Genomic DNA, 26986 nt, shown 5'->3' on the forward strand with positions numbered 1-26986 from the left:
CACACTCGTATGAAGGGCAGGCTGACAATTTGCCCCAACCTAAGTGCAAGGCAGAAAAGAAATAGATTTGCTGAGTAGCTACCGAGCAAAACATGCCCTTCTAAGCAGTGAAGTCTCATCAGAGTAGCTATGGTTATTTTCTGCATAAATTGCTATTACTCTTTTTTCACTATTTCCAGTAACACTCAAAGGCTCCCCAAAAACGGCACAATACTGCACCAGGTCGGAAAGAACTAACACCTGAAGACTCATTTTTCTGGGGGGGGAGGGGGGTGTTGACAGTTCTCAGTTGCAGCAGTTAGTACATCAGAGCTGCTTCTGCCGATTTGAAAGCACCAGCTGTTGCTGGCCCTCAGAAAGAATCAACTTCAAGTGTTTCTAATTAGCCAGTGAGATTAGGTGCTGCAGTGTTGGATCAGCTTCTTGGTGTATTAAAGCCAGTCCTCTGTGTTTGGTAGTGATCAACAGCTGAGATGTGAGTGAAAATGCCTGAGGTTACATCATCTGCTTTTCTGACACCAGGTATAACATAAGGTGGGTAAATTGCTTCATGTCCTGTTTAATTATTTTTATTTTTTTATGGTTGTGGTGAAGGTTTTGTCATTCAGTACATTTCCATGTCTGAGCAGATAGAATACTTGTGGTACAACTCAGTTTTGATGTCTGTGACTATTTAAAAAGAAAAAAAATTACTTCTTTGATTTGGTAATGGTATCTATAATATTCGTTCTCCAGTGAACAGTATCCAGCTATTAAGTAGAAGAAGGGGCTTTCTTTTGTTATTACTGACATGCAAATAGGGAATGAATTCTAATCATGAAGGCTGTTCATAAGAAAGATAAAACACCTGCTTGGATAGGCACCAAAGTTAAAACACATGAATGATATCAAGAGTCATCAAGTGATAAGATCTTGCTCTTATGAAGTGCTTTTAGCTGGTATATTCAGGTTGTAAAGCATAATTAATGGAAAATCAATACTACAGGAAAACATATTGGGAGAGTGAATGAGGGACATATTCTGCTAGCCAAGAGGGCAGTGGGAAGAAAATTCTTGTCTCTCAATTCCATGATCAGGCTCATTTCCCTGCAGACTGCTGTTGTGTTATTTTAAGATATGCATTATAAAGATGTGTAAAAAGACCAAGAGAAAAACGGTCTTTGTGGACCACTGCTGTAATTTAACCCCAGTTGGCAACTCAGCCCCACACAGCCACTCACTCGCTCCCCTGTGGTGGAATGGGGGAGAGAATTGAAAGAGTAAAAGTGAGAAAATTTGTGGGCTGAGATAGACAGTTTAATAGGCAAAGCAAAAGCTGTGTACACAAGCAAAGCCAAACAAGGAATTCATTCACCACTTCCCATGGGCAAGCAGGTGTTCAGCCACCCCCAGGAAAGTAGGGCTCCATCACACATAACAGTGACTTTGGAAAACAAATACCATCACTTGGAATGTTCTCCCTTCCTCCTTCTTTCCCAGCTTTATGAGCTGAGCATGATGCCATATGGTGTGGGATGTCCCTTGGGTCAGTTGGGGTCAGCTGTCCTGGCTGTGTCCCTTCCCAACTCATTGTGTACCCTTGGCCTCCTCACTGGTGGGGTGAGGAGCAGAAAAGGCCTTGGCACTATGTCAGCACTGCTCCTCAGTAATGAAAATCCCTGTATTACCACACTGTTTCCAGCACAAATCCAAAACACAGCCCCATACAGCAACTATGAAGAAGATTAACTCTACCCCAGCCAAAACCACTTTAATAGTCCTTCCAAATTATCACAGTATTATAATGGGAGTTTGTCCACTGAAACCCAACACCCTCCATATCACCAGTTCGGACTCCCAGAACACATGGGAGAACAGTGTTTTATAATGTTCAAATAATATGTGGAAAAAAAAGTATACTTTTAATATTTTTACAGTCATTTTTCAGCATATAACCCCTTAAAAAGAATTATCTGGATTATGTTCTGCTGTTTTTGGGAATTATAAAATAAATCTTCTTCTATACAAGTAATTTTTAAGAAATATTGGAAGAACTGTTTTCATTTATTTTCTATCTCTCTGTGGAGCTCCCTTCTTTCTCTATAATTGATCCTTTAGACTGAAGCTGATAGTTTAGTGGATGAAAATGTATAAAAGTCCACAGTCAGTCTCCTGTCTTTCGTAAGCCACAATAAAATCAGTGGTGATGACGTGAGGGCACTACTCCAGAACTGGAAAGATTGAATTTCTTGAATACTTTGGTATACCAAATATCTGTTTATTACAGATGTTGATGTTTACTTGGTTTATGATCTTTCCTCTACATCTCTCTGAGCCCACTGTTGGATCTGTGAAGGGCTGCGAATGATTGAGGTTAGGCTTTGGTTGTGTTTAGGTACTCACTTTAAAATACACAAATCTCAAAATTTTCACTTAGCACTGCATGATGTCTGTAGAGATCTAAACTTTCCCTCATAAATTTTTCCAGCAACCTACAATTCTGCTTTTGGGCCTGCTCAGAAGCACCAATCAAGCTTCACAGTCAGGTCATCTGCCACCCACATCACCTGAAGGTCCTGATCTCGTCGTTGTGCTCAGTGAACACCTATAACATCCTTTTCCTCCTATGACAACTGCCACTTTTGGAAACATGGCTAGGACAAGTCTCCCAGCCATCATACAGCTTGTCCTGTAGTTTAGGTGCTCTCAGGGTAGGACAGCAAGGACTTGAACCATTTTCTGTCTCCCCTAAAGTACATTGCTCTATTTTTTTTCTTTCTTTCATTTTTTTTTTAAGCTTGGTTGCAGAATTAGTAATTTCCTTGTTTCTTTATAAGAAGAAAAGAACAATATTTCTATGTGAATTTTTTCACATTTCCTGGGCACAATAACACAATAGGGATTAGCAACCATGTTACAAAACCTGGGGTCCTCCAAACTTCACAGAGCTGCTTATTAGAGAGAATAGCAGAGAAGGCAATAGCCTATCATCCACAGGACATAGCTACAGAGCAGATTTTTTTTTTTAAAGTGCTCTATATCAGATAAAAGAATACATTTAAAATCTGTCTGTAAGAAGTACATGAAGCTCCTAAACCAGCATCCTCTCTTTGTCCCTATTCCAGCCTCTGTCTCAGTTCTTCTTGGATGTCCCAGGATATGAGTCAAGAATGACGCTTGAAGACAAGGGAAATCTGCAGCAACCAACAAGCCTATTGTCTCATGATATGTAAATGCATTAGGTGAGTATATCATCAGCCTTGGCATAAATCCTGCTTGTTGATCCTGACTCTTCTTTATCTAATCTTCCTTACTTTTACTGTGTCTTATTCTTAGATAAAATCTGAAAATTCATGGGTTCTTCTGGTATACTCATGTGTCCAAATTCAAAGCCAGAGTTTGTGAGTAGGTTCTTAGCAGATTATAAAGTGCCTGTCACCATTTTACACATGGTAAAATATTGAATTGATTTATTGTAAGAATATATTACTACAAGAGTTAGTCTTGAAATCATGGATCATCAACCAGGGGTCACAAATTAACCATCTAATGTACTCTGTGGGCTTTATCTTCTGTGACAACCCTGGAAAATATTTTATGGTGAATTTTAATGCTTCCTTAGGTCAATTTTGAGCTGCAATTTGTCATGTATCATTAATTTAAAAATCTAAACAAAACCTGATATTAATTATTGCTTTGTATTAGCCAAACATTTTATAAAGCTGTAGTAATATTCCTGTTCTTAATCTCTACCTACAGGCTTCTGGCTACTGAGTATTTAGTACTTGGTGCTTATTTTGTTTCATGGGTTGGGTTTGCACTTACTAGGAAAAACACTACAATATAAAGCATGAGATTATGGCATTCATTTTTTAACCTTCTGTGCGGTATTTGACACCCACAGAGATTTTCTCAGCTCTAGAAATCGAGTCAATGTTGTCTCAGACCAGCAACCACAGCTAATGTTTTCAAAGCTGTCAGAAGCTGCATTCTTTTTTATACCCTTAGATAAAAGTGATCAGATTTTTAGAAACATAAAAAGTCCAATAAAATCCTAGCTGAAATCAATGAAGTGTAATTATTAGTGTGTCCAATTAGCAGTATTCTATATTGACTGTCATGTGTTTGTGTCTAGTTATATCTCTTTTACCAGGGCCACCTCTTTAGCCCAGATAGTCCCATTAAACAGCCTGTTATATTAGAAAAGTAGTTCCTGAATTTGATACTAATGTTTCACAGAAGTGACTATGGCACAAAGGGACCCCATAACACAGGGGATACCAATATGCTGATTGCAAAAAGTGTCTCAGCAAACAGATTTCTAATAGTTTGGAAATTACTGTGAGTGGATAAAAATAACAAAGTGTAACATGAATCTAAAAACTTGTCTTTACATACTTAAAGAATTTGAGAATGTTTTAATTCCAGAGCTAATCAATAGTTTTGCAAAGGCTGATAAACAAAAGAAAGAGGGGGAGGACTGTTGTCGAAGGGTTTTCCCTTAGAGAATTGCCTGGAGGACATGGTGGGAGAGGTGAAGATTCCTTCCCGTCAGGCAACTAAAAGGCAGAGGTTTCTTCCGTCAATCCAGTGACTCCTTGGCCTTTCCTGCCACCTTGCCCCTCCTTCCTGCAGGGACACCGAAATGAAGGCTGCAGATACAGCCCTGAGCTCCCAGCCCTGTGAGCACAGAGTGGCTCAGGCCACTGCTGATACTGAAAGAGAAGGGAAGGGAGGGGGAGCAGGAAAGCGCCCTGATGTCAGGGAAGAAATAACCTTCCTCGCCCTTCATCCGAGCTGCAGTTTGAAGGAGGTGCCTCCATCCTGCCCTGGAATGAGGGCTCTGATTTAGCCTACCCCACCTTGTGGAGCCGCCGAGGTTTGTTTCCTTGGCAGCAGCAATGCAGCCGGGCCAGTCCGGCTGACCTCAGCAGGCAGCCCCGCAGCTGGGAGGAGCGCTGCGGCTCGCGGTGATACGCTGGACTTTCATATTAAGAGCTGAAATAACAAACTCGGTTCATGCGGGGGGCAGAGCTTTGGACTCATCTCTCCTTGAGAGGCCTGGTTATTTATTAATTATATTTAAAGTTTTATAACAGCTTAAAAGGAATGCGAGCCAGAGGCAACACTTCCAGTGAAGCCTCCCTTGTGCAATGCTTGTGTAATTCTCTTGGTTTAGTGCTGGTTTGTGCAGCTACGACGGGCTTCAGACTGTTCCCTTCTCTAATGCCTCCACTGGCCCTGGTGATTTCTTCATTCTTTGACATGGGAATGTTCTGACAGACAGACCCCCCCAAAAGTGCTACTGTGTTTTGAAATCCCAGTACATGGGAGTCCAGCATTCAGACCAATACAAAATCTTTCCCAATCTCTTTCTAAGGAAAATCTGTAAGATTAGTGCTTTTTGATACCCATTTGGTGAGACTAGAGAGAATATTTTGCAAGCCACTTTCCTTCTCCTTAAAGTTCCACTTGCCGTAACAAGATGAGTGTGGCTGATAGATTGCAGGATCCAAACTTCTGATAAAGAGCCTGACAAAATTAGGGTATCAAGGAGTGTTGTAAGTGAACGAGTTCAGGTGAGTTCAGAATTGATGTATACTGGCTTGTTGAGTTGGGAAACACTTTGATAAATGTATTTATGATTTGCCACTACCTTTTACTTAGTGCAAAGCAACCATTCATTCAGTAGTAGGCACTTCTGAAGTAGAAATTCCCTGGTGTGAGTGGTTTGACTTCAAAACACTGGGAACAGGAGAAATTGATTTTGGCTGAGCTTTGGGTAACTAAAGACCGGACTCTGCCAAAAGACTACTTGTAAAGGTACCCGGTATTAACCACTCCAGTGAGCCTTCTCCGGGTTTCCTCTGGCACCTTGGAACCTGCCCCATTCCAGGCAGCCGCTGCCATCTACAGCCACCTGCTGGCTCGTCCCTGCATCCTGAAGGTTCTGCACAAGGTCCTGCAAGGCATAAGAAGACGGGGTGTCTGTATTTCATACCACCAATGTATTTTTAAACAAATGTCACCTATTTAATCTGAGCATGGCTTCTCATTCTGGAGAGACCTTTTGAGACTTTTACTGCCTTTGTGCTCTTTTTCTTTTTCTATACATTCTCTCATTGTACATGAGCCCAGTTTCTTCCAGACACTTAGGACATCTTAGCTAATGAAAACATTGTCGGTTTGCATAGCAGATGAGTATAATTATGACCATCTTGCAGCAGAGAGTACTGAGAATTAAGCCAGGTGAAGCTCCAAGGTCTCTCAGAACCATCATTGGTAGGGGCCCTTGTCTGACCATTCCTGCTTGCACAGTTTGATACTTGCTGGTGTTTCTTGAGATGCTGGCCCCAAGGAAGGAAAGACTGGGAGATAAGATCTGCTGCACCTTGTTAGAAGATATGTGAGGAGTCCCTGGAAATCTTTTCACCCTCTGTCCTTCCCTACTGCTGAGTTAGCTTTGCAGAATGCAAGCAGGGAAAGACAGGCCTGAAAAACACAATGCAAATTCAATGTATTGCAGATGAGCTGTGGGTTGTACTTTGATTTACCAAATTTGCATAGCCAGTATTAGCTATATCCTAATGTACTTAAAAATATGTTAATCAATTAAGAAGTGCTTAGAAAATGATATGCAAACTAAATAAAATAAGGCAGTGGAAGGTGTGCTTAAGGAAGTGGTTCCTGAGAGGTTTCTTCAGCTTGATGTCTGTGGAGAAGATGCCACCCCACTTCAGTGAGGCCTTATTGAGATAAGCTACTAAGTGACTACTTTGATTTTAGCAATAAACAATATTATCTGTCTTTCTTGATTTCTTTTAAATTAACATGCAACTTTCTGTAATAGTTGCAGGTTTCATAAACAAACCCAGTAAAGGTAACAAATGTTAATTTGACCCACTAACCGCAATTTAATATGATAATCAACAGCTTTTGTTCTTTCCATTCCTGTGTTGCTGACTGTGCCATTTCTTCCTTAATCCCTTGTTCAGTGCATTAATCCTTCAGTTACCCTGTTGACTTATTTTTTCCTAGGAAATAAAATCTTCCTGGCCCATTGTGCATCTCTTCACATCTCTGACCTTTGGTGCTATCCAAATTAATAGAGACAGAACACTTGGTTCTAGAGCTCTTTATGTTTACAACTGTTACAAAAAACAAAGTGGATGAAGGAAGTGACTGTGGGGCAATAAGGAAATAAACAGTTGTGATCTGAGTCTTAGGCCAGTTTCAGTTTGTTCCGGATGGCTCCTCTTCGCGGACATCCTCTTTGTACCATCACTGAAAGTGTATTTCCTAACCAAGGTTCAAGCCTGCACATCATCCTCTCTGATGTATTTGTTGCCCTTGACACCACTATTAAATGCCTGTCTTTTGATACCTTGTAGCATTGGGTGTGAGGACTTTTCTATGCTCTTTTTCTTTTAGTCTAGACTCCCTCAAGTGTCTTTCCCCAAAACTTTTCCTCCCACCTCAAGGTGTAGCCTCCTCAAAAGGTACTCCACCCTCAGTCCTCTGTCCTTGGGTGACCTCTCCTGCTGCTGTGTATGTAATTATTACCTCTATCTAATTACCTTTAAAATACTTATCTATTGGTTTCACATGTCACTGCCTCCCCAGTGCTACATCCTGACGGACAGCTTGCTACCAAGCTCCCTGAAATCCAAAAAAGGAACTCATTAAAAAACAAACCCAACAACACAGCCTTCCTTAGCTCTCTGGCCAGCAGCCAGTGTGTGTGTCAATTTAAATGCCTTTGATATTTAAATTTAGCTCCCTCTTGCTGCTGATACCATTTGGCAGAAGGTGTGCTTACAATATTATTCCCAAAGCTATTCACCAGACATCTCTGGGCTACACTCAAAACTTCCCAGGAATTCACATTTTTGAATAACAAAAATGTAGGAATGAGTAAACTATCAATGCTACCCTAATTGGCTAAAGGGATGATTTTCTTGTTTTTACTCTCTTCTTTCTGCTCTCTGTATGTTTTTATGCCGTACCAAATCTTCTAGTCAAGGAATGTCTTTAATTGTTCATGACATATCTTAAGGTTTCTTGGAAAATTAATATGTGTTTTTAATGGCTTTTTTTTAATAGAATTGCAGGGAAGTAAAAAAATGGTTTATTAACAGTACAGTATGTCTGTAGATCTGCAATGCTGATATGTGGGATCAGAGGCAGATATATTATCTGATTGAAAACGTTGTACTTCTAGGTCCCAGATTTGACATAGTGCAGATCGAACTAGAGCTTTTCACACATTGAATGTCTTGGTTTAACAAGAGGAAGGAAATAAGTTGCCTGGCAGCTAGACTCAGTAGGATCCTTCAACTAGGTTAGTTTATGGCTTTTTTTCAGAAAACTTCAACACTTCAGAGTTGTGCAAGTATTACCTTCATATATTTAACTTATTAATTCTTTTTCATTGAGGTTCCTAGTTTCTCTTTTGAGAGGTGGTGTAACCGCTGGACTCTGCCTAGCAGGCTGCTGCTCCCTGTGAGCACAGCGGGGGTTTCCTAGGGCCATGCCATTAATCGCATCCCGGAGTCCATTTCGGACAGCCCTGCCATCTGGCTCCGGCAGCCAGCAGTGTTACAATGCAGTGAATGGTAAAGAAGGTAGAGAAGGGTCTCTCATGAGGGTTTGAGATGGTTTTAATCACATCTTGTGACCACAATGTTCAGAGGTAGAGCGACAACGTGGTCTGGGTGCGGGGTGGTTTTGTCAGGGGCCATGGGGCGGTCCCTGGGCAGGGTTGGGGTACAGGAGCAAATAGAGAGAAACCGAGGGAGTGGCCAGGGCTGGGGCAGGGAAGAGGGGGAACATGTGAAATAGGAAAAGCAATGGATTAGCAGATCCCCGCAGAGAGGGACTGTTGAGTACTCTGGGTTTATTAGTATTCAAATCTGTAAATTTTTAAAACATTACAGGATGAAGTTACAAAAGTAGGATTCAAGTGATTCTATGTCATTTTGGATGATTTTGACCAAAGTATAGGTGCTATTAGTTGTAATAAATCAGTAAATACATTTTTTTAAAAAGGGAAAATTAGTGACAGTTACTTAGATGTTGCCATAACCTGATGGTACCAATACCTATGTCCTTACAGGACCTGGATACTTTGAATTTAGACAGAAATCCCACTGAGATTCAGGGGGCAATTTTTTTGCCCCTCCTATTTCATCTGCAGGATTTTATATGATATATATGCTGACATATAATTCTATACAGCCATGGCTGGAGGCATCTGCTTTTTATCCATAATAGCTCAGAAGTTAAGCATTTACCTAGACCTAAATCACCTCCAGTTTTTATCCTGGGGCATTGGAACTGGCTAGGTAATTGCTATAGTCACCCAGCTGTTCAGGTGAGAAGTTCTAAATTGTGTATTCCATAAAATGATTAAATACCAGGAAGAGTTTGGTAAAACACCCACTTCTTGAATGCTTTAACGACCATAGTGTAGTATACTTATTTGCTTTCCTTGTCCTGCTTTGTATGACACACCTGAATATTCAGTAGAACTTCTCAGAATACCCTGCAGCAGATGGGTAGAGTGACAGCAAAGAGGAGGGAGCTATGGATTAAAACCTTCTCCAGAGTAATGGCACTTGGACTTTGTTGTCCCACATCCTGAGTGCCTTACACGGGCAGCCAGATAATTGCCCTGAGCTTTTAGGTAAATTGTCAAGCCCTGGCTATCTTTTGAAAGGGCTGTTGACCTTCATCTTACTTTTCTTCCTAAGAGGACAATTACAGCTCAGTATCTGCAGAATCAGAACCCCAAATGCAAAGGGTTAGAAAGCAGGAGGTAGAGTAAAGCTGCCGTTGATAAAATCTTGTAAATAGATAATAATCTTTCATGGACAACTGTAAGAACCTCCCCCTTTAGTCTTGCCCCTTAGCCCTTTTTTGTTTGTGAAACCGTTACCATTAAGCTGCAGAGAGGACCTGCTGCTTTTAGCTCCTTAGAACTATCCAGCAAGGACTTTGGTGGGGGGATAGTTAAACATGCAAGTTATACTGATTTTAGTAGTAAATTTGGCAGAAATATAATTCATTGGTTCTTCCAGCAGCTTGAGTGTAGTATTTATCTGTGAAGTTACCCATAGCTTGTTCTGTATTGCATCTTTTTCTTACACAGTTTTTGTTCACAATATAATACAAAGCCTATTAAATTGAGTGGCAATTGTGTTGTTGCCTCTGTCACTCAGCTGGAGAGTTTTTCTCATGGTGCTTTAAAAGCTCTGCAAAACTACAAGCAGGAAAGTTTCAGTGTGAGAAAACTGCTTGACATTAGTTACTGAATACATATTAATATTCATAAGGGACCTAATTATCTGGGAAAGTCATAGTGATCTTATTTGCTGATTAGCAGAGAAAACACTGACATATTTTTCCTAAGTTCACCTTGTTGACTAAAATTTGTGTCAATGAGCAAGGTTAAGAACAAGAGGATAATGATCCTCGTGAGGTAATAACTGCTGAAGTAAAAGTGATAGAAATGCAACAGTGATTTTTCAGCACATAAGAAATCTAAAGTCATATGATAATTTAGTTTGGAAGGACCTCTGGAGGTAGGTTGGTCCAACTCCCCCATCAAACCTGGGCCAAATTCAAAGTTACCTTCCCCAGTGCCTGGAGGGGACACTGCAGTGTTTACAAAACACCAAACAGGAAATGCTTGAGGTAGATGTAATTAGGTATAAAAGACAAAGTTAAGAGTGGTTTTTTTCAGTTTCATCCAGGAAAAAGTAGTTTTTGAAGTCATCAAGCTGTCCTGTTTGGCCAGGCAATGTTAAAATAAGCAAGATAAAATGCTGAAACCGTATTTAAAATGAGTGGTTTCATTCTGATCATCAAGGGGAAGTCTCCCATGTTTTGCTAAAACAAACCTCAGGGTTCCTAAAAAAAAAAAAAAAAAAAAAGACAGTGATTCAGGACAGCCATGAATGTACCAAGTACTAGCTAGGCCTTATCTAACAATTTAATTATTTATGATGTATCTTCTCTCTTCTGGCTCACTTATGGACCACTGCAGAAGTGGCTCACATGAGACACCTGCCTCAGGTTGCTGAGGATAAGGCACAAATGTGTAGGAAGAGCAGCCAAGCTGCACCAATGTCTTCCTGAGAGGCGGCTGGGATGAGCAGCAGCACTACTGGCACAAACACCCCTGTGTAATGAAGTGCAGCACCTCCTGGCCCATACTTACACTGCTCTCCATCACATTTATTAAAGCCAGGCAGCATTACTTTATTATTTTTTTCCCACTCCTGGGAAGGGTCATCACCTTGGGATTTTATCCAGGGAGCATTCAGCCTTGTTACAATTCTGCTCACTGCTGTTTATGTGACTCATGTTGAGGGTGAGAATCAAAGGCAAGTGAAGTTCATGTGGGAGCTGACCTTGTTCAGCAGGGCTCTGCCATCTTCAGAAAATTTTCAGGTTGCCTCTATACAGTAAGAAAAGGCTACCACAGCTGTTATGAAGGGAAAAAATGTACTCAATACTTCCAAGGAACTTTTAAAATTGGATTTTGGTTTCTACTATTTCCACATTGAGAACCTTGCCATTTTTTCAGCTGAGACTGAGATAGTTTTACAGCTGGGGAAAAAAAATGATAATGATTCTTATGGAACAACCTGTATATTTCCCTATAATCTGTACAAAAAGCCCCAAAAATTATAAAATCAGGAAGCTTACTAACTCATGTGAAACTTTGTGGATGCTTGATTTCTGCTTACATTTTCTTCTTATTTCTCTCCCTAATGTTTTCTTGCTGTTTTGAACCACCCATGCCAGCACAGCCTTACTGACTGTGCATGTTTCATTATTTGGGTCTGATGTATTGGTGATGAAATTTTTAGGATCTGCCAGCTATTCTATTGTCTCATGAAGTATTGTAACACTTGCTTTAATTTTTCATCTAAGGGTTAGAAAGACTGCCAGTCAGAAAAGCATGTAAAAATCTGATTAGAAGGTTGCTTTTCCAGTGGCAGCTTTTGGATTTATGTAAGAGCCAGAGACTGAATTTTTTGACCTTTCTGAAATGTTTACCAAAATGTACAATGATTATTTTGGTAACGTGATAATAAATTTCATAAATTTATTATCACATTACCAACATAAGTTTCATCAAAAGACAGTGGGTACAAAGGAAAGATTCTAAATAATATTAATTCATGGTTATAAAATTCCTAAGCTAAGCTCAAATAGTGTCTTTGCCATGCTGTTTTGAATTTAAAGCATCAGAAATTCCAGACTACCTCCCTGAGAAGATTGATGCCATGATGATTTTTTGCCTTTTCTTTTATACCCCTGTTATACCTTTTTACAACTTCTGTATTCTTAGTGCTTTTTGCCTACATTCTTGGACTTGTTTGTTCAGCTAGGAGACTAAACATTTTAGAAGCTTTGTAGCTAGGGATCAGTGTGCCCCAGACCCCAAGGTCCTCTCCAGAACACATTCTGTAAACTAAGATAGAACCATCCAGGGGAAGGTTCCTTGGGGAGTGGAGGGGCTCATTCAAGCCTCTCATTGGGGAATTTTTGATAGATATGCTAATTAGTAAGACCTATAATGTTATACCAAATCTTTTGGGAAGCATTGCAGTGTGCATTTCGGTGCATTTGACCTGGACGTAGTGCACCGAAGGATCCTTAAAATAAATACCAAGGTAAAATCCCTTTTTCCCTTCTAACTGCATTTGACTCTTGATTTTAAGACCAGGAAAAGGCATCAAGATCAGTGCAATAGACTCTCAGTTCAGACCTATTTTTGAATGCACAGGAATGCACACACCCAGAGCTAAGGAAGATCAATTCAGAAAGGTTTAAGTGGTTGAAAAAAGAGAGGCTGGGATATGGCCTGGAAACTGTGAATATGAACAGCAGAAAGGCAGAGGAAAGACTTGCAGGTGTGACCTTGAGGAGAAGCTGAGAGCTGGTCTTTCTGAGACCAGGCCCTGGAGTCACATACACCCTCTTTTACAGGTAATGAAACATCCCACCAGAGTTTGCTGCTTCTGCCAATGTAGAAATGGGATTCATGCATATTGTTTGCAAATAAACGATTTCATACTAACAGCATATCCAATTTGTATCAACAATTTTTATTCCAGTAAAAAAAAATGCTTGCAAGGCCTTGCAATTTGATGACCTACTTGAGTGAAAAGGGTAACACAAGCCAATAGCATTTCAAATGCAAAACTCTTCAATAAACCTTGAAAGGCTTTGAAGACTTGACTTTTCATTAGCATTTTTCTCTGGAGTAGGTCACAAAGTAAACGAAAACATCACATTACATTTCTGCTTTTTCTCCAGTACTGAAGAGCAGTGTGTATGATTCTGCTGTATAATACAAGACTGAAAGGAGAATTGCTCCTTTGATCAATTCAGATCTTCAGAGCAGGCAAATCTGGACACAGCAGTCAAGTAAGGGAACTGAAAAGGTTTGGGAAAGAAATAAATGCAAATCAGCAGAAAGTCTGAAATGGACCAGAAATCTCAAATACATTTGGTACTGCTACAGCAAAGGCAGGACTTCACATAATAGGAACTTCTACAGAGCTAGCTGGAAATGCAGAATAAAATGTTAGAAAAAAAATTTCAGAATTCTTGACAAATAGGAATACTTGACACTTGTGAGATAATGAGAGGTTTTTTGGTTTTTTTGAGGAAAAATATATTTGTATGGTTTATTTCAGATGGAAAATTTCAATCTGTGAGAAGCTAACAAAATAAAACATCAATTTACTTTAGAAAAAAAGGAATGGTACCAAGTTTTCATAGATGACAATAAATCAGATTAAAACAGAATTTTCCTGAAGCTGCAGATTCACCTTTAGGTCCTTGACACATATGCAGTGACAGATTAAATCTGGTTGGCTGAAATTGTTCTGACTCTGGCTATCCACCAAACCTTTAAGGCACAGCTAATGCTAAAGTGTTTTAAATCTAAAATCCAGAAATGGACTAACCTTAAATCCAACTTGCCTTATCACAGTACTTTTTCCATGGAAGGGTGAGGCACATATATGGAGTGGGCTGAATCTGCCATCAATTTTAATCTGCCATCACATTGTGTTTAAGCATTAAGTACAGTTCTGCTGCTGCCAGAGAAGAGGAAGCTTTAGCCAAGAAATGTCATTGGACAAGACAAACTTGAGCAAAAATGTTCAGTCTGATCTGGGAGAAAAAAAACGTACTGAAAGCGGGAGCCAGAGTAACTGAAGTTTTGTGGGTGAGATCAGTTCTATTAAAGGTATTAGTTGATCTTTAACTATTTAGCTCATCAACTGTATTTGGGAACAGGATCTAGAGGAGACAAAAATTACCCTTATTCATGTAGCAATCCCTTTATAGCACAGCAGCATGAATATGCCCCAAACTGTTTCAACCTTAGCTAATGGCTTCTTTCACAGCAGAACTGCCCACTCATTCAAATGCTCGTCCTTGCACGGTCTACTTGTCATAACAATCCTTGCATGGTTTTGAATGTGAAATCAGGACTTCTCTGGGATCTTTTCTTGGGATCTGGCTCCAAATAACAAGAATGCCTGCTAGCGTCCCACACAGAGAAAGTTAATGGACAGACCTCACTTGACATGATTCTAATGACCATGTTTTGTCTTTGTTACTCTCAGCAAAGTCCCAGCACTGTTTTCTCAGACCAGATCTCCCAGGAGTATTTGAATTGCTACAGCCCATTAGGTAATTAAGACCAGGATTCCTCAAATGCCAGAACATGGTCTGTGTTCAGGCTGGCAGTAACTCAGCTTATCAAGGTCTGGCAAGACCAAGGAACAACCAAGACCATGGGGAAAGTTCAGCCAGCAGTACAGTAGGCTGAAAAGGGAGGGCTTCTTGGCCAGCAGGGAGCATTCTGTGTCCAGCTCCCTGAGGAGCAGAGTATCTGCTACCACTGGCTCTTCTGTCAGAGCACCCTGAGCTCATCTTTCAGTCCCTCCTGATGCCTGCATCTGGCTCTTTGGTAAATAGTGAAGGTTGAGGCTCATGTCACTGATAATCACTTTTAGTAGAAGAATTTCAGCTTTGGCACAGAAACTGTTCTCCAGCAACACATCACTTGCTTTCACTCTTGAACCATCCCAACCACCAGCCAATAGGAATAGAGGTGGCATGCATAACAAAACATTAAAAACAAAAATAGAATATTTCAGTTGACAGGGATTTACAATCATCATCTAGTCCAACTGAGTCTGAAGATCTTCTTGACTTTGGCAGCCTTGAGGTGTGGGCCCATGTGAACCTCATGAAGTTCAACAAGGCCAGGAGCAAGGTCCCACACCTGGGTTGGGGCAATCCGCAAAATCAACACAGGCTGGAGGTGAAGGGATTGAGAGCAGCCCTGTGGAGAAGCACTTGTGGATACTGGTAGACAAAAAATTCTGAATGAATTGGCACTATGCACTTGCAGCCCACAAAGCCAACAGCACCCTGGTCTGTATCAAAAGTGTGTCCAGCAGGTTGTGAGAGAGGGGGTTTTTCGACCTCCACTCTGGTGAGGTCCCACCTCCAGCTGCATCCAGCTCTGGAGTCCTTAGTACAAGAAACACACAAAACTGTTGGAACAGGTCAAGACGAGGGCCACAAGGGTACTCAGGGGGCTGGAGCACCCCTCCTATGAAGAAAGGCTGAGAGAGTTGAGATTGTTCAGTCTAAAGAAGACTCTGAGGAGACCTCACTGCAGCATTTCCGTACTTTAAGGGGGCTTATAAGAAAAAGGGAGATGTGCTTTTCACTGGGAGTGTAGTGACAGGACGAAAGGCAAGGGTTTTAAACTAAAAAAGGGTTAATTTAGATTAGACATAAGGAAGAAATTCTTTTACAATGGTGGTGAAATGCTGGAAAAAGAAGTTATCCAGAGAGTTGTGGATGCTCTATCACTGGAAGTGCTTAAAGTCAGGTTGGATGGAGCTTTGACCAACCTGACTCAGTGCAAGATAGGATGTTGACTAGATGATCTTTCAAAGTCCCTTACAACTCATACCATTTTATGATTTTATGAGTCTTCAAATCAAAACCCAGACTATGGAAATAGAGAGCAGATGGAAAAGATGCTGTAGATGATAAAACAGAAGAAGCCCCCTTTTCTAGGCTCTTCTTTGTCCCTCAGTGTTGCAAATGACTGTTTTAAGGTTAGTGAAAGAATCACCTTCAAAGGTGAAATATTGGCAAAAACAGGTTTAATATAAAAGCAAAAGCATGACAATGTTCATTTGCAAGTTTCACTCTATTATTTACTAGATGGTTAAAGCACACAGAGAAATAGCAAACAAAAATCTGAAATCAATTAATCCAAAGCAAAATAAACCCAAAGCTATCTATGTGAAGGCTGAGGGAGGGGTGGGGGTGGTGAGAAAAGCATAGGGAAGGGTAAGGATAAAAAGGAATACAGAAGACCTTCCTGTCCCTGCACAAAACTGAGCCCGGGCTTGACCAACAGGTAATGCCTAAAGGTCCAACAGCATTTAATCTTAAAAACACTTAACCTTAACATCAGTTAACCTTGACAGCACTTAGCACGTAACAGCACTTAACATCACTTAATCAATAAGTTAAATAATTTGACAAAGTATTCATATAAAATTTACTATACAACAACAGTAATGTACTTACAGACCTCACTTACTTAAAATCTGAAGTACTCAAGAATCTAGGGGAGCAATATTCCTAGTACATTTGCTAGAGCATATTCACACTCGAATGCACAGACGTAAAGGAGTCTGTGCAAGGCATACCTGCGAAAAATTCCCTTTGAATCCAGTGAAGTACTCGTGTTTGCCTTTGCATCTTCTCGACAGGTGAAGGGTTGAGCCTTAAGGTGCGGGGATATCAACCATGTGGTTCAGCTGTCCTCCACGTTTAGCGAACTTCAGGTTTGAGCAAACTTGAGAGTTCGCTGGCTCCTAGAGGCCCCACTCAGAAGGATTTTTCTGGTTGCAGCTGCTGCCATTCAGGAAAGCTCAAAGGGTCTCACTTTGAACCACTGTGTATAGGGTTGCAAGAGAGTTGGCTTTAGTCATAGTGATTTTCCATACTGGCTGCAATTCAGGTCAGCAACTTTCTTTGAAAGTTTGATAATGAAAATATTATTCCCCTTGGGTTGTTATTCAGGAAAGAAAAATAAATTTCCAATGCTATTTGTTAAAAAAGCAGGAGCTCATTAGACAGCACTAGTTCCTGGGAGCAGACAGTGTTTCTGACAAGCTCAAGAGGAGCTGAGCCCAGGTTCTGCTCATCAAGGTCAAGGCCTAAGGAACATTTCTCGGATCATAGTGAGACTGTGACAGGGAAAGTGGGATGCACCACCACATTCTGATGCATTTGCTTCAGACTTGCATTTTTTTTTAATTCTTCTTGCAGTTTCTGTATTTTTGGAAATTCTCTTTACAAGCTCAGTTCAGGTACTTGCTCATGGAGGAAGCAGTCCCTCTCCTTTCCCAATCATTCCACTGGTAGAGTCATATTAATCTTCAGTTCATTATGTCAGCTTTCAAGAAGTAAGAAATGAATTTTTCCCTCCATGAGGCAAAGCTGAATATTGCTTTAAGGTTTTCAGCTAGCATTTTCAAATAGGATGTTGTAATACTCACATGCTAGTCTGTTTTTACCATCAAATCTGACATCTACAGGTGTCTCTGCTACAGTCCCATACTTAGGTTTTGTATTTTGTACTTTTCCTAATATTTCATTTAATTAGCTACCCGTGGCTAATTACAGATGTTCACAGGGTATCTCAGGAGTGCAAGGAGAACTACTTCATTCGTTAGCTCTAGTTTCCTCTCACACTTTTCCAGGTGATAAACAGCTGGTTTTGAAACCACAAGAGAATACAAATTCATAGAACTGAGTTCCAGGAGGGGACACAGTAATTTAAACTGTCACATGTAATACAAACCATCTTGTGTCAACCAGTTACCTCTGTATTTAAGACAATTACTTGTGTTGAACAAAAGCATAGGTTGTGGTTGTCTAATATATGTACATGACACCTGATTTACAGACATAAGGCCATGGCTCTATCGTCTCACCAGAGATCAGTTCCAGGCATTAATCACACTCACTACTAAATATTTGGGCCTTATTCCTCATTTAAATGACTCTGGGTCAGTTGGCAGCCACTACTTTTGAGCCACTGCTGCTTGAGTAACAAACCCATTGGCACACAGGATTTTTTTCATTCAACGGTGTTTCTCTGTTAACTTCTCCGTCATTTATTTATAATCCAGTCACTTCTTAGTCATTTATTTGACAAATCCAACACAATCAATATTTTAAATATTGTAGTGAAATGCATTTTCTCAAGCCTAAGAAATCAGGCGTGGAGCTCTTTTTCTTATACTTTTTTTTCAATTTTTAAGGTTGCTTTTTGCCCTTGAGAACACAAATTCCCACAGGCCATTCTGGCATCATCATCAGCAATACCATATACCACAGTGAAATAATTTTGCTTTTCCTACTCGCTCTGTTCATTTATACAGCCAAAAATTACTACTTTAATACCTCTTGCTACAGTAATGTCATGGATATGCATATTTAGTGAATTTTACAGTTGCCTTTTTCCATACCAGTCCCTCATTTTGTATTGACTGAAGTGTCAAGAGAGCTTTGAAGACCTGTGACGCTAAAAATGTATAAAGCATGAGCTGAGCCTCAAGCACCTGTAAGTTTTTCAAAAAATGCTGCATCAACCACTTAAAATAAAACTAAAAAAGCAGAAAAAGCTGAAGGCAGAGATTGAGAACTCCAAATAAACTGAAATGAGTGATTACGTTTAAAATAAGTTAAATTTCTCTACTGAAATCCTCCCATTTAGCTTTGGCCCGTTTCTGTTGCAACCTAGCAGACACAGCAGCAGTGCAAATTTTGGAGACAAAATATAGGAGTTCTGGTGTTGGGGTCTCCCCCCCCGCCATGTGGTCCTGGGAGACGGGCCCTGGGACTGAGATAGGGTTTCCCTGCCCCTGGTCAGCCTCGTTCCCGTTGGTTGGTTTGTGTTCCCCTGCACGGGCAAGGACCCTCGGGTCCTGTGACTGGAACAGTTCCTCGGCAGAACCCCGGCCATGCAGCTGGAGAAATAAACATCTCTGAAGCATCTACCAAGAATCCGTCCATATATATTTCCTTTCCACGGGACTCCTGGTTTGGTGCAATTGTGTTACAGAATCCCCGCTGTAACATCCTGGTGTGTAATTTAGCAAAAATCCACAAGAGGGGGGTACCAGCCACAAGCAAAGCCTGCTCTGGAAATGGGATCTGCCTAGGTAGGTCTGCGGGAGGTTTTGCAGTGATGTTTCACTTTCATGGCATGGTACTTACTTACAGCTTCCGGGGACCCTTGGGAGTTGGACACCCAGCCCCAGAGTAGTTTTTACTTAGACAGCCCGACCTTGGTTGTTTTTAGGATTCTAAAGTAACTGAAATTGTTTCTACATAAAATAGTTGATAATAACATGTATTGAAGTAAACAATTGAAAATATCCAATCAGTCACTTCAGCTTTTGAGATAATAGGAAACAAAGTCTGGTTCTAGAAAAAAATAAAGCAGCACCTAACAATAGAATTTGTTCCCATGCCTTTATAGGAAGGGTAAAACCCCCAGATATCCCTTTTTTACAGGGGAGGTTACTGAATCAAAACTGCAGATCTCACTTAAGCCAGCACTGCTCATCTATGATTGCACCATACAAAGTAGTACTTAAATCCACATTTAACCCTTTTCCTTACATTTTGGCTGTAGATACTTTGTGTGGGTTTTCTTCCAAACTTGAGAGCTTGAAACAAGAAAGTCTAAAGCTCAAGTCTTATAAAATTTGTTTTAGATGTTGATTTTCAATGTATCTACATTCTCTTTTTCCCAATGCTGAATGCTATGGAGAGAAGTATGTTTGTGACCAGGACACTGTGATAGCTGTTTGCCTGAAGAATTAAAAGGTTAACCCCAGGATCCTGACATTTCCAAACAATACAGCACGCATTTCTCCAGCCTTTATGAAAGCTGAAAGCAACCAGTGTTCTTGAAAATCATCCCAGTTTTAGCTAAGAAAAACAAACCTGAGTTTGTAACTTTAGGTAAATGTGTGTAATTTCAGGTAAATCCAATGTTTATGTTTCTTGATGTTTACATTTCCCCTGAAATGCCTTTGCACTCATTATGCACTCCTTTCTCCTTTTGAACTGTAGATGATTGCTGCTTACTTCTGCTGTCATCCTGGAGATTCGGGCACCTGGCACCTGTTGTAACTTAGATCTATTACAAGGGTGTGCAATGGAAATGCAGTAATTGTAGCTGAACTTCCTGGCCTGGAGGAAAGGGACATGGGCTCTTCTCCCTCTAGCGGTGACTCTTGGCTCATTAGACATAAAGAGAGAGTACTGTAGGAGGCCATAAATGCTGTTAAAGCATTTCCTACAAGGGTTTCATGTAGGAATATTCATCTACATTTTGACAGCAGGGCTCTGGAGCATCTAGAGAGTGACCATGCTCTACCATGGGTAGAGGAATCTTGGAGACAATGCTTATCCCACCAGTCCTTGCTGTGTACCTGCCAACCTCCAGGTTTTTCCCTCACTCTTAGTGACTAAGTCAGGGAAGGGAAATTATCCAGCTTGAGTGTGAGTCCTCTTGGCCTTCCACCAGGATGAGTGCTTATGGCTGGTTGTAGTATGCAGCAGGTCTACAAAGCCCAGCTTCTTCAATGGCTGTACGGAGGATGTCCATCACCTGTCCTGGACATCACTTGAGAGACACCCAGCCATGCCCTAGAGGAAGAAAGAAAGCCAGGAAGAGCCATCAGCAAGCCTGATTCTGCTGATCAGCATTCTTGAAAACCAGCCCAGTCATACATGCAGAAGGACAAAATTGGGAGCCAGGGACCTGCCCTAAGCTAGGGAAAGCAGAATGCATGGGACATGGACTTGGCATTGGCAAAAACATGTGGAAAATGCTTGAGCAGAGGCAGAACTAGAGAAAGACATTCAGCAGTCACTATCTAGAGATGAAGGGTGGAGACAGGCAGCAGTTTGGGCAGCTGTCTATAACAGCAGCAGTGAAGTGGGCTTCGGCCATGGTTCTGGCAACCTGAGTAGTCATCACAGAGAGACTAAGTGAGCTTCATCTGAAGTACAGGTTACATTCCTCTGGTGAAGGAACAGCATGTGAGATGGCATTGCAGCCTTTCATCCAGGGGTTCCACTGTCTCTCATTCAAAGCCAAGTTTGATATAGCACAGGTGAGTGAATTTCGGTCACTTTTATTGAGAAAATTATTCAGGTGTGAAAAAATACATGAAAGCCTCACCAGGTAAGACAAATAAGTAGCATAAATGAAGCAGCTGAGATTGTAACACTTAGGAGCATAAAGGTTATAGGAGAATTCTGATATGAAAGACAAAAAGCAAATCAGGAGATCAGAAGACAGCAACTCAGTAGTACTGAGGATGTCTCTGCTCCACAGGGCAATGGAAGTCAGCCCTTTCCTAAGGCAGCTGGTGTGGGGTCAGTAGCTCTGACCCAGGAAGCTGTGACCGGTCCGGAGAGATGGTCCCGTGGAGGATCATCTTCCCAGGTCCCGGTGTCTTCCCTCAGCTGCTAGCCAGAGTGCCCATGCAGAGAAGGTGTCAGTGATTTTCAGCTCTTGATTCCAGCTCTTCCTCTGCTGGGCAGTCTCCAGGGCAGACCAGGGAGAGAGAGACAAGAGACCCGTATAGCTGTTCTGCACGAGGCAGCTTTATTAGTCTGCGCTCGATGAAGGGAGGCCAGGGACAAGCTTCTCTCTCCCTCACAGGAGTAGAGGGCTGGCTTTATAGGGATACAGGGGGTGGGTGTCAGAGGGTAAAGGCCAATGGGTTACAAAGGATCTGCATAGGGTCTCCCAGAGGATTCTGGGTCTGTCTTCTTCTCACCGCAGCTGCAAAGTGGTTGCCTTTCCAGGGAGTCCTGCTGGGAGGTTATGCAATCTTATCTCAGCAGGCTTTCCCTCCAGGGCAGGGGCTGGGCATACCCCACACTTTCCCATCTGACTGAGGTTCTCTTCTGACAAGCAAAGAGCCTTAGGGCATCTTACCATGGCCAATGAGCCCAGTAGCTTATTAGTTCTAGCTCTGTATTTGTTATGTATTTTCATCAAAATATGTTTGGGTTTGGTGGTTGGCTCTTCAATAGTGTTTATCCTGCCCGAAGAGTTTTTGTTTAGAAAATAAAAGTCACCTGAATGAAGTGGCTTCTTTGTTCCACCTCCTCATCTGGTCAGGGTGAATCACTGTAGAGATGAGTATCTTCAAGGACATGAAAGAAGGGATGTTAAGTTTAATTAAATTAGGCTTGGACTTTAGAGGTAAATTGAAAAGTGTATTTTGTTTAGGAGTACTTCTTCCAGTTTTTGAAGATTAAGAAGCAATTGCACCCCCTAATGAAAAATCAGAGTAGATGCAGAAGAGACTGAAAAGAAACAAGGAAGCTGGATGACAGAGAAAATACACATAACTGAGTGGAAGAACTTATCTGCGCCTCAAAATGATGTATTTTCAGAAGGCTTTATCACATGCTCCTACAGTCTAAAGAGACAATGTTTAGTTTACACAGCAACCAACCAACAACCAAAAACCGTGCTAAATGGAATTTGCTAGCTGTGTGGATTCTCTCCTTGTTTTGGAGGTCAGACATCTTGCTGTAATGTGCCCTTCTAGAGTCTATAATTACAGGCTGTCCTCATTCTTACTGACGTTTCCAACCCATAATATTCAAGTCATAAACTTCACCTCTCTTAGATGCCAAATAATTTATTTTTTTATTGGCAAGCAGTATTATTTGTTATGAAGTCATGTGGAATTTAGTATGTGGCAATTAGCCCTCTTGGGATTCATAGAATAGAATCATTGAGATTGGAAAATACCTTTAAGTTCATGAAGTCCAACCATTAAAACAGCACTGCCAAGTCCACCACAAAGCCATGTCTCTAAGCACCCCATCTACTTTTCTTTGAAATACTTCCATGTTTGGTGACTCTACCACTTCCCTGGGCAGCCTGTTCCAGCCTGACAACCCCTTCTGTGAAGAAATTCTTTCCTAATAATCAATCCAAACCTCCCCTAGTACAACTTGAGACCATTTCCTCTCCTCCTGTCACTTGTTACTTGGGAGAAGAGACCGACCCCCATCTAGTTAAAACCTCCTTTCAGGGAGTTGCAGAGAGGGATAAGGTCTCCCCTGAGCCTCCTTTTTTTTAGGCTAAACACCCCCAGCTCCCTCACAAGACTTGCGCTCTCGTAACTTTGCTCAGCAGATAAAGTCACTCAAAGCAGAGTCAATGAGGATTAATTCATGTAAATTTTTTTTTTTGGTAGTATTTTCTAAGCTTTTTCTGCTGTTCCCTTCAAGTTGTCTGGCTTGTCCTTCCTATCTGCCCTCCAGAGCTCACCTGTTCTGAATTTATAGAGCATGGATGGATTACAGTCAATGCGTAATTTGCAATTCTACCTCATAGGAATGCACAAATACGCCCAGGTCTTCTGTTCACAGAGCTAGTGCACCTCTTGCTTCAGCATTGCTGCATATTGAACTTGAAGATGTGATTGTCTTCTGGGTGAACTTGAGCTCCAGCTATGTAGAAACAAACTATTTACCAAGCAAACAATGGAGAAAAGCAGCCTCTGGGGTCCATAAAGAGAATGCATTTGGATTGCATGTGGAGACAAACAGTACAGAGGCTGCATTTCTGTTCAGTGCTGCATTACTGCTCAAAAGGAAAACATTTTTTAAAAATTATGCTGCAATGCTGATATGTTTTCACACCCTACATCTGTCTTCTGGTTCTTCAACCTCTTTTTCCTTTCTCATGATCTGTAGTCTGTTTGCTATCTATTAACCCTACTCCTACATCACCATCTTCTCAGCATAAGCCTGAAGACTGTAGTGCCTCGTGAAAACATTTTGCTGTCTTCAGCAAGGAACAACTAGGAAATGTCTGTGAAACATATCATCAAAATCAGAGAAAAACACAAAACACTGTCACAACTGGTGTGAGGATTGTAATTTTTAAAATAATGACTTAGCCTCTCCCTTTCCATCCTTCCATCCCAGTCATATGACTTGCAATTATGGATATCATTGGCTGAACACCCCCTGACTCTATAGAGTAAGAAAAACAGGTAAACATGTTGATAGTATATTAAAAAAACACCATGTGAAATCTGAGATAAACTGGTAGAAAAATGGACAGCATAATCCCAGCCTTACACAGAAAACAGAACCAGGAAAGGGACAAATGCTTATAGATTTAGCTGTTGGTGCTGCCACTGGCTACACACACCCTGCATGTTGCCTGTGTCCCTCAAACCCAAATAACTTTAAATTACTGCCTGGATTTCCCAGGAATTACAGCTTTGCCCCCAGAGAGGTACCCTTTTAAATATTCTGTACTATCTAACTGCAAAGAACATAATAGCTAGTGGCTTTAATTCCTTAATTATGCATTAATAAGAGACAAACTATTTCACAATGTTCCTGCATAAATAAAAAGAAAATATTGCTAAACATCCCTTGGCACATTTTAAAAATACAATATGTCATCAGGATGGACTTTCATGATGTGCTGCATAATATTTTAAACTTCTTAGTATAATTCCAGTTCATGCATTACATATATATTTGATAATGTTTTTGCTGTTGTTCAGACACTAAGCTGTTCTTTTCACATTCATTAAAATCATTCTGAAAACATTTGCAGAGTTCTTAATTGTGATCAGTCTTGAAAATATCCAGCTGCACTGCACTACTTTGTTAAAAAAATTAATTTAACCACCTAGCTTGTCAATAAAATGCCCACATAAAGGACAGCAGTTTTTTCTTCCTTCACACACCAACTGATATAAACACAATGATTACCGGTTTTTACGCAAGTGGTCTCTTCCTTCAAAGCTTGGAGCATCTCTGATTCTGAGTAATTGCAGTTTCATATAATCATCCTTCTCATTCTTTGGGACCCCTGCCACCCCTCGTCCAAACATTTACCAGGCTCTGCTGCTTCTCATGATGATGAGTGAAACACAAGAACAGATATTTTTCTTTTGTCTTTCAGTCTACACACCAGACTTTCTCCATCTCTCTACCAGTGCAGGTAGAAGACCATTACTAATTAATTAATGACAAGGATGCATAGTGAGACCAGGCTCTTTGTCACATGTAGCCTGTCCATGGACAGCAAGTGTCAGTCTCATGCTGCACATGCTGTCACTGACACTGCAGACATTGGTCCTGATGCCTGTGCTCCTGGGGTAGTTGTGACCAGGAACCAAGAACATGACTCATGTTTTATGGCTCTGCAGCTTAAGATGGCACAGAATGATACCTGCTTCTGCACAAGAGGCAGGCTTCATCAAGTGATTTATTTTTTATACCCTGGAGTTCAGCCAACCATTTCTGGTTATTCCAACATCACACCACTGCCCTGCCAATTGCTGATTGTCCAGGTCTGAAAACAGCATTTTGCTGAGTGAAGCTGCATCTGGAGGAAGGTTAAAAGAAAAGTCTGTTCAACTTCAACTTCTTCTCAGGATCCTTTATTTCCTGGTTGTGAAGTTGTTATAAAATTTTAGAAATTCCTGCTTCAGCCTTTTTGTATTTGCTTCTGTGAGATTTAAATCATTGAAAGATGTTCCACAGTAGTCATTTCGACAAGACAATGAAAATGAAACCAGAAGTTTCTCATTTCAGAAACAAAATTAAAAATGTTCAGGAATGCCTGTAAATGGGAAGTTGGAAAATAAGGTCATGGCATTTAATGGCAATAAAATCAGTAGCTCTATCTAGCTATCCACCTTATTTACAATAATGTAAGCAAAAAAAGGTAGCTCTTACTGTGAACTTAGATTTGAAGAAATGTAAATATGCCAAGCTTTTCACCACAGCCAGGAGAGTGAGAGTAAATGAAGAAGTAGCAGGGAGCCACCACTTTCAATGTCTTGGCTGGAAATACAGAAATGTTCTGATAGCATCCGAGCCTCGAACAGATGCATCTGTCAGAATTCTGTAATTGCTTCAGTTCTCAGCACTAACCACTCCGAACAGAAGTATCAATACAAATGACTCACAAATTACATAATCTTTAAAGAAATTGTGCATGAGTATTTCATAAAGAGAAGGCAATTTCTTGGGGTGAAAGGAGAACAAGCATGCAGTTTTGTTGATCACCTAATAAGATCTAATTATAGCCTGCAGCCAGAAAGACACCCACACTTACTCTTTCCCATACCTTCCATGAGTTGCTGCCCTCTGCTCTGGCTCAGGCACAGTGGCTACAGGGTGACTTGGACAAGACAGAAAGTTCATGTTCTGCAGTGGATTACACATACCTGTTGTGACCAAAATAACCTTACAGCTTCATCAAGCAGGATCGTCAGGGGGTGAAGGGTTTCTGGTAGTTGGTAGTAAAGGGGAAGAAGAAATTTTACTCTAGTCTTAAAATCATCATACCAGTATCTTCATTCACAGAATTCGGCTTTGGTCTGTTTCCTTAACTACCATTCTTCTTTCTCTTAGCCACTTCAGCTTGTTCTGCTCCTTGGTACAGTTCTGACTACGCACTTGCATTAGTCTGGTATTAATTTTCAGCAATTGTGGGTTCATGTATATCAATTTACATTTCTTAGTGTTTAGAAGGTTTGTGTTGTTTCCAGTAACTTGAAGGCTATGGCTCTTCTTGTGTTTGGTCTCTAGCATGAAATGCCCGGAGGGTTACACAGTTTAATTCAATCTGTGGAGACTGAACCATAAGAAAAAGACATTTTTAGCAGGCTCAAGGAATATTTACAAACTGAATATAGGAAATCAAGTGCAGATGTATTTAAGAAGTTCTGTCTCCAGTGGTTTAAATATAAAACTTGTTGACAGCTGTAATAACCCTTGTTCAAACTGGGAAAAAGCAGCTCTTGCTGTGAACATGTTTTTACAGATAGATGTCTATGATTCTGGATCC

General features: G+C 40.8%; 1 long non-coding RNA gene across 1 annotated transcript; it reads right to left on the reverse strand.

Annotated features, from left to right (window-relative positions):
- Nucleotides 1–11098: 11098 nt before the first annotated feature.
- Nucleotides 11099–23164, reverse strand: LOC116450500. Its single transcript, XR_004242821.1, has 3 exons — nucleotides 23054–23164; nucleotides 22768–22772; nucleotides 11099–11110 (listed from the first exon to the last, which is right to left on the reverse strand). It is a non-coding gene; the product is annotated as an uncharacterized LOC116450500 (long non-coding RNA).
- Between the last annotated feature and the right edge of the window lie 3822 nt (nucleotides 23165–26986).

The sequence above is a fragment of the Corvus moneduloides genome, chromosome 1 (genome assembly GCF_009650955.1).
Source record: "Corvus moneduloides isolate bCorMon1 chromosome 1, bCorMon1.pri, whole genome shotgun sequence".
NCBI classification, from domain to species: Eukaryota; Metazoa; Chordata; class Aves; order Passeriformes; family Corvidae; genus Corvus; species Corvus moneduloides.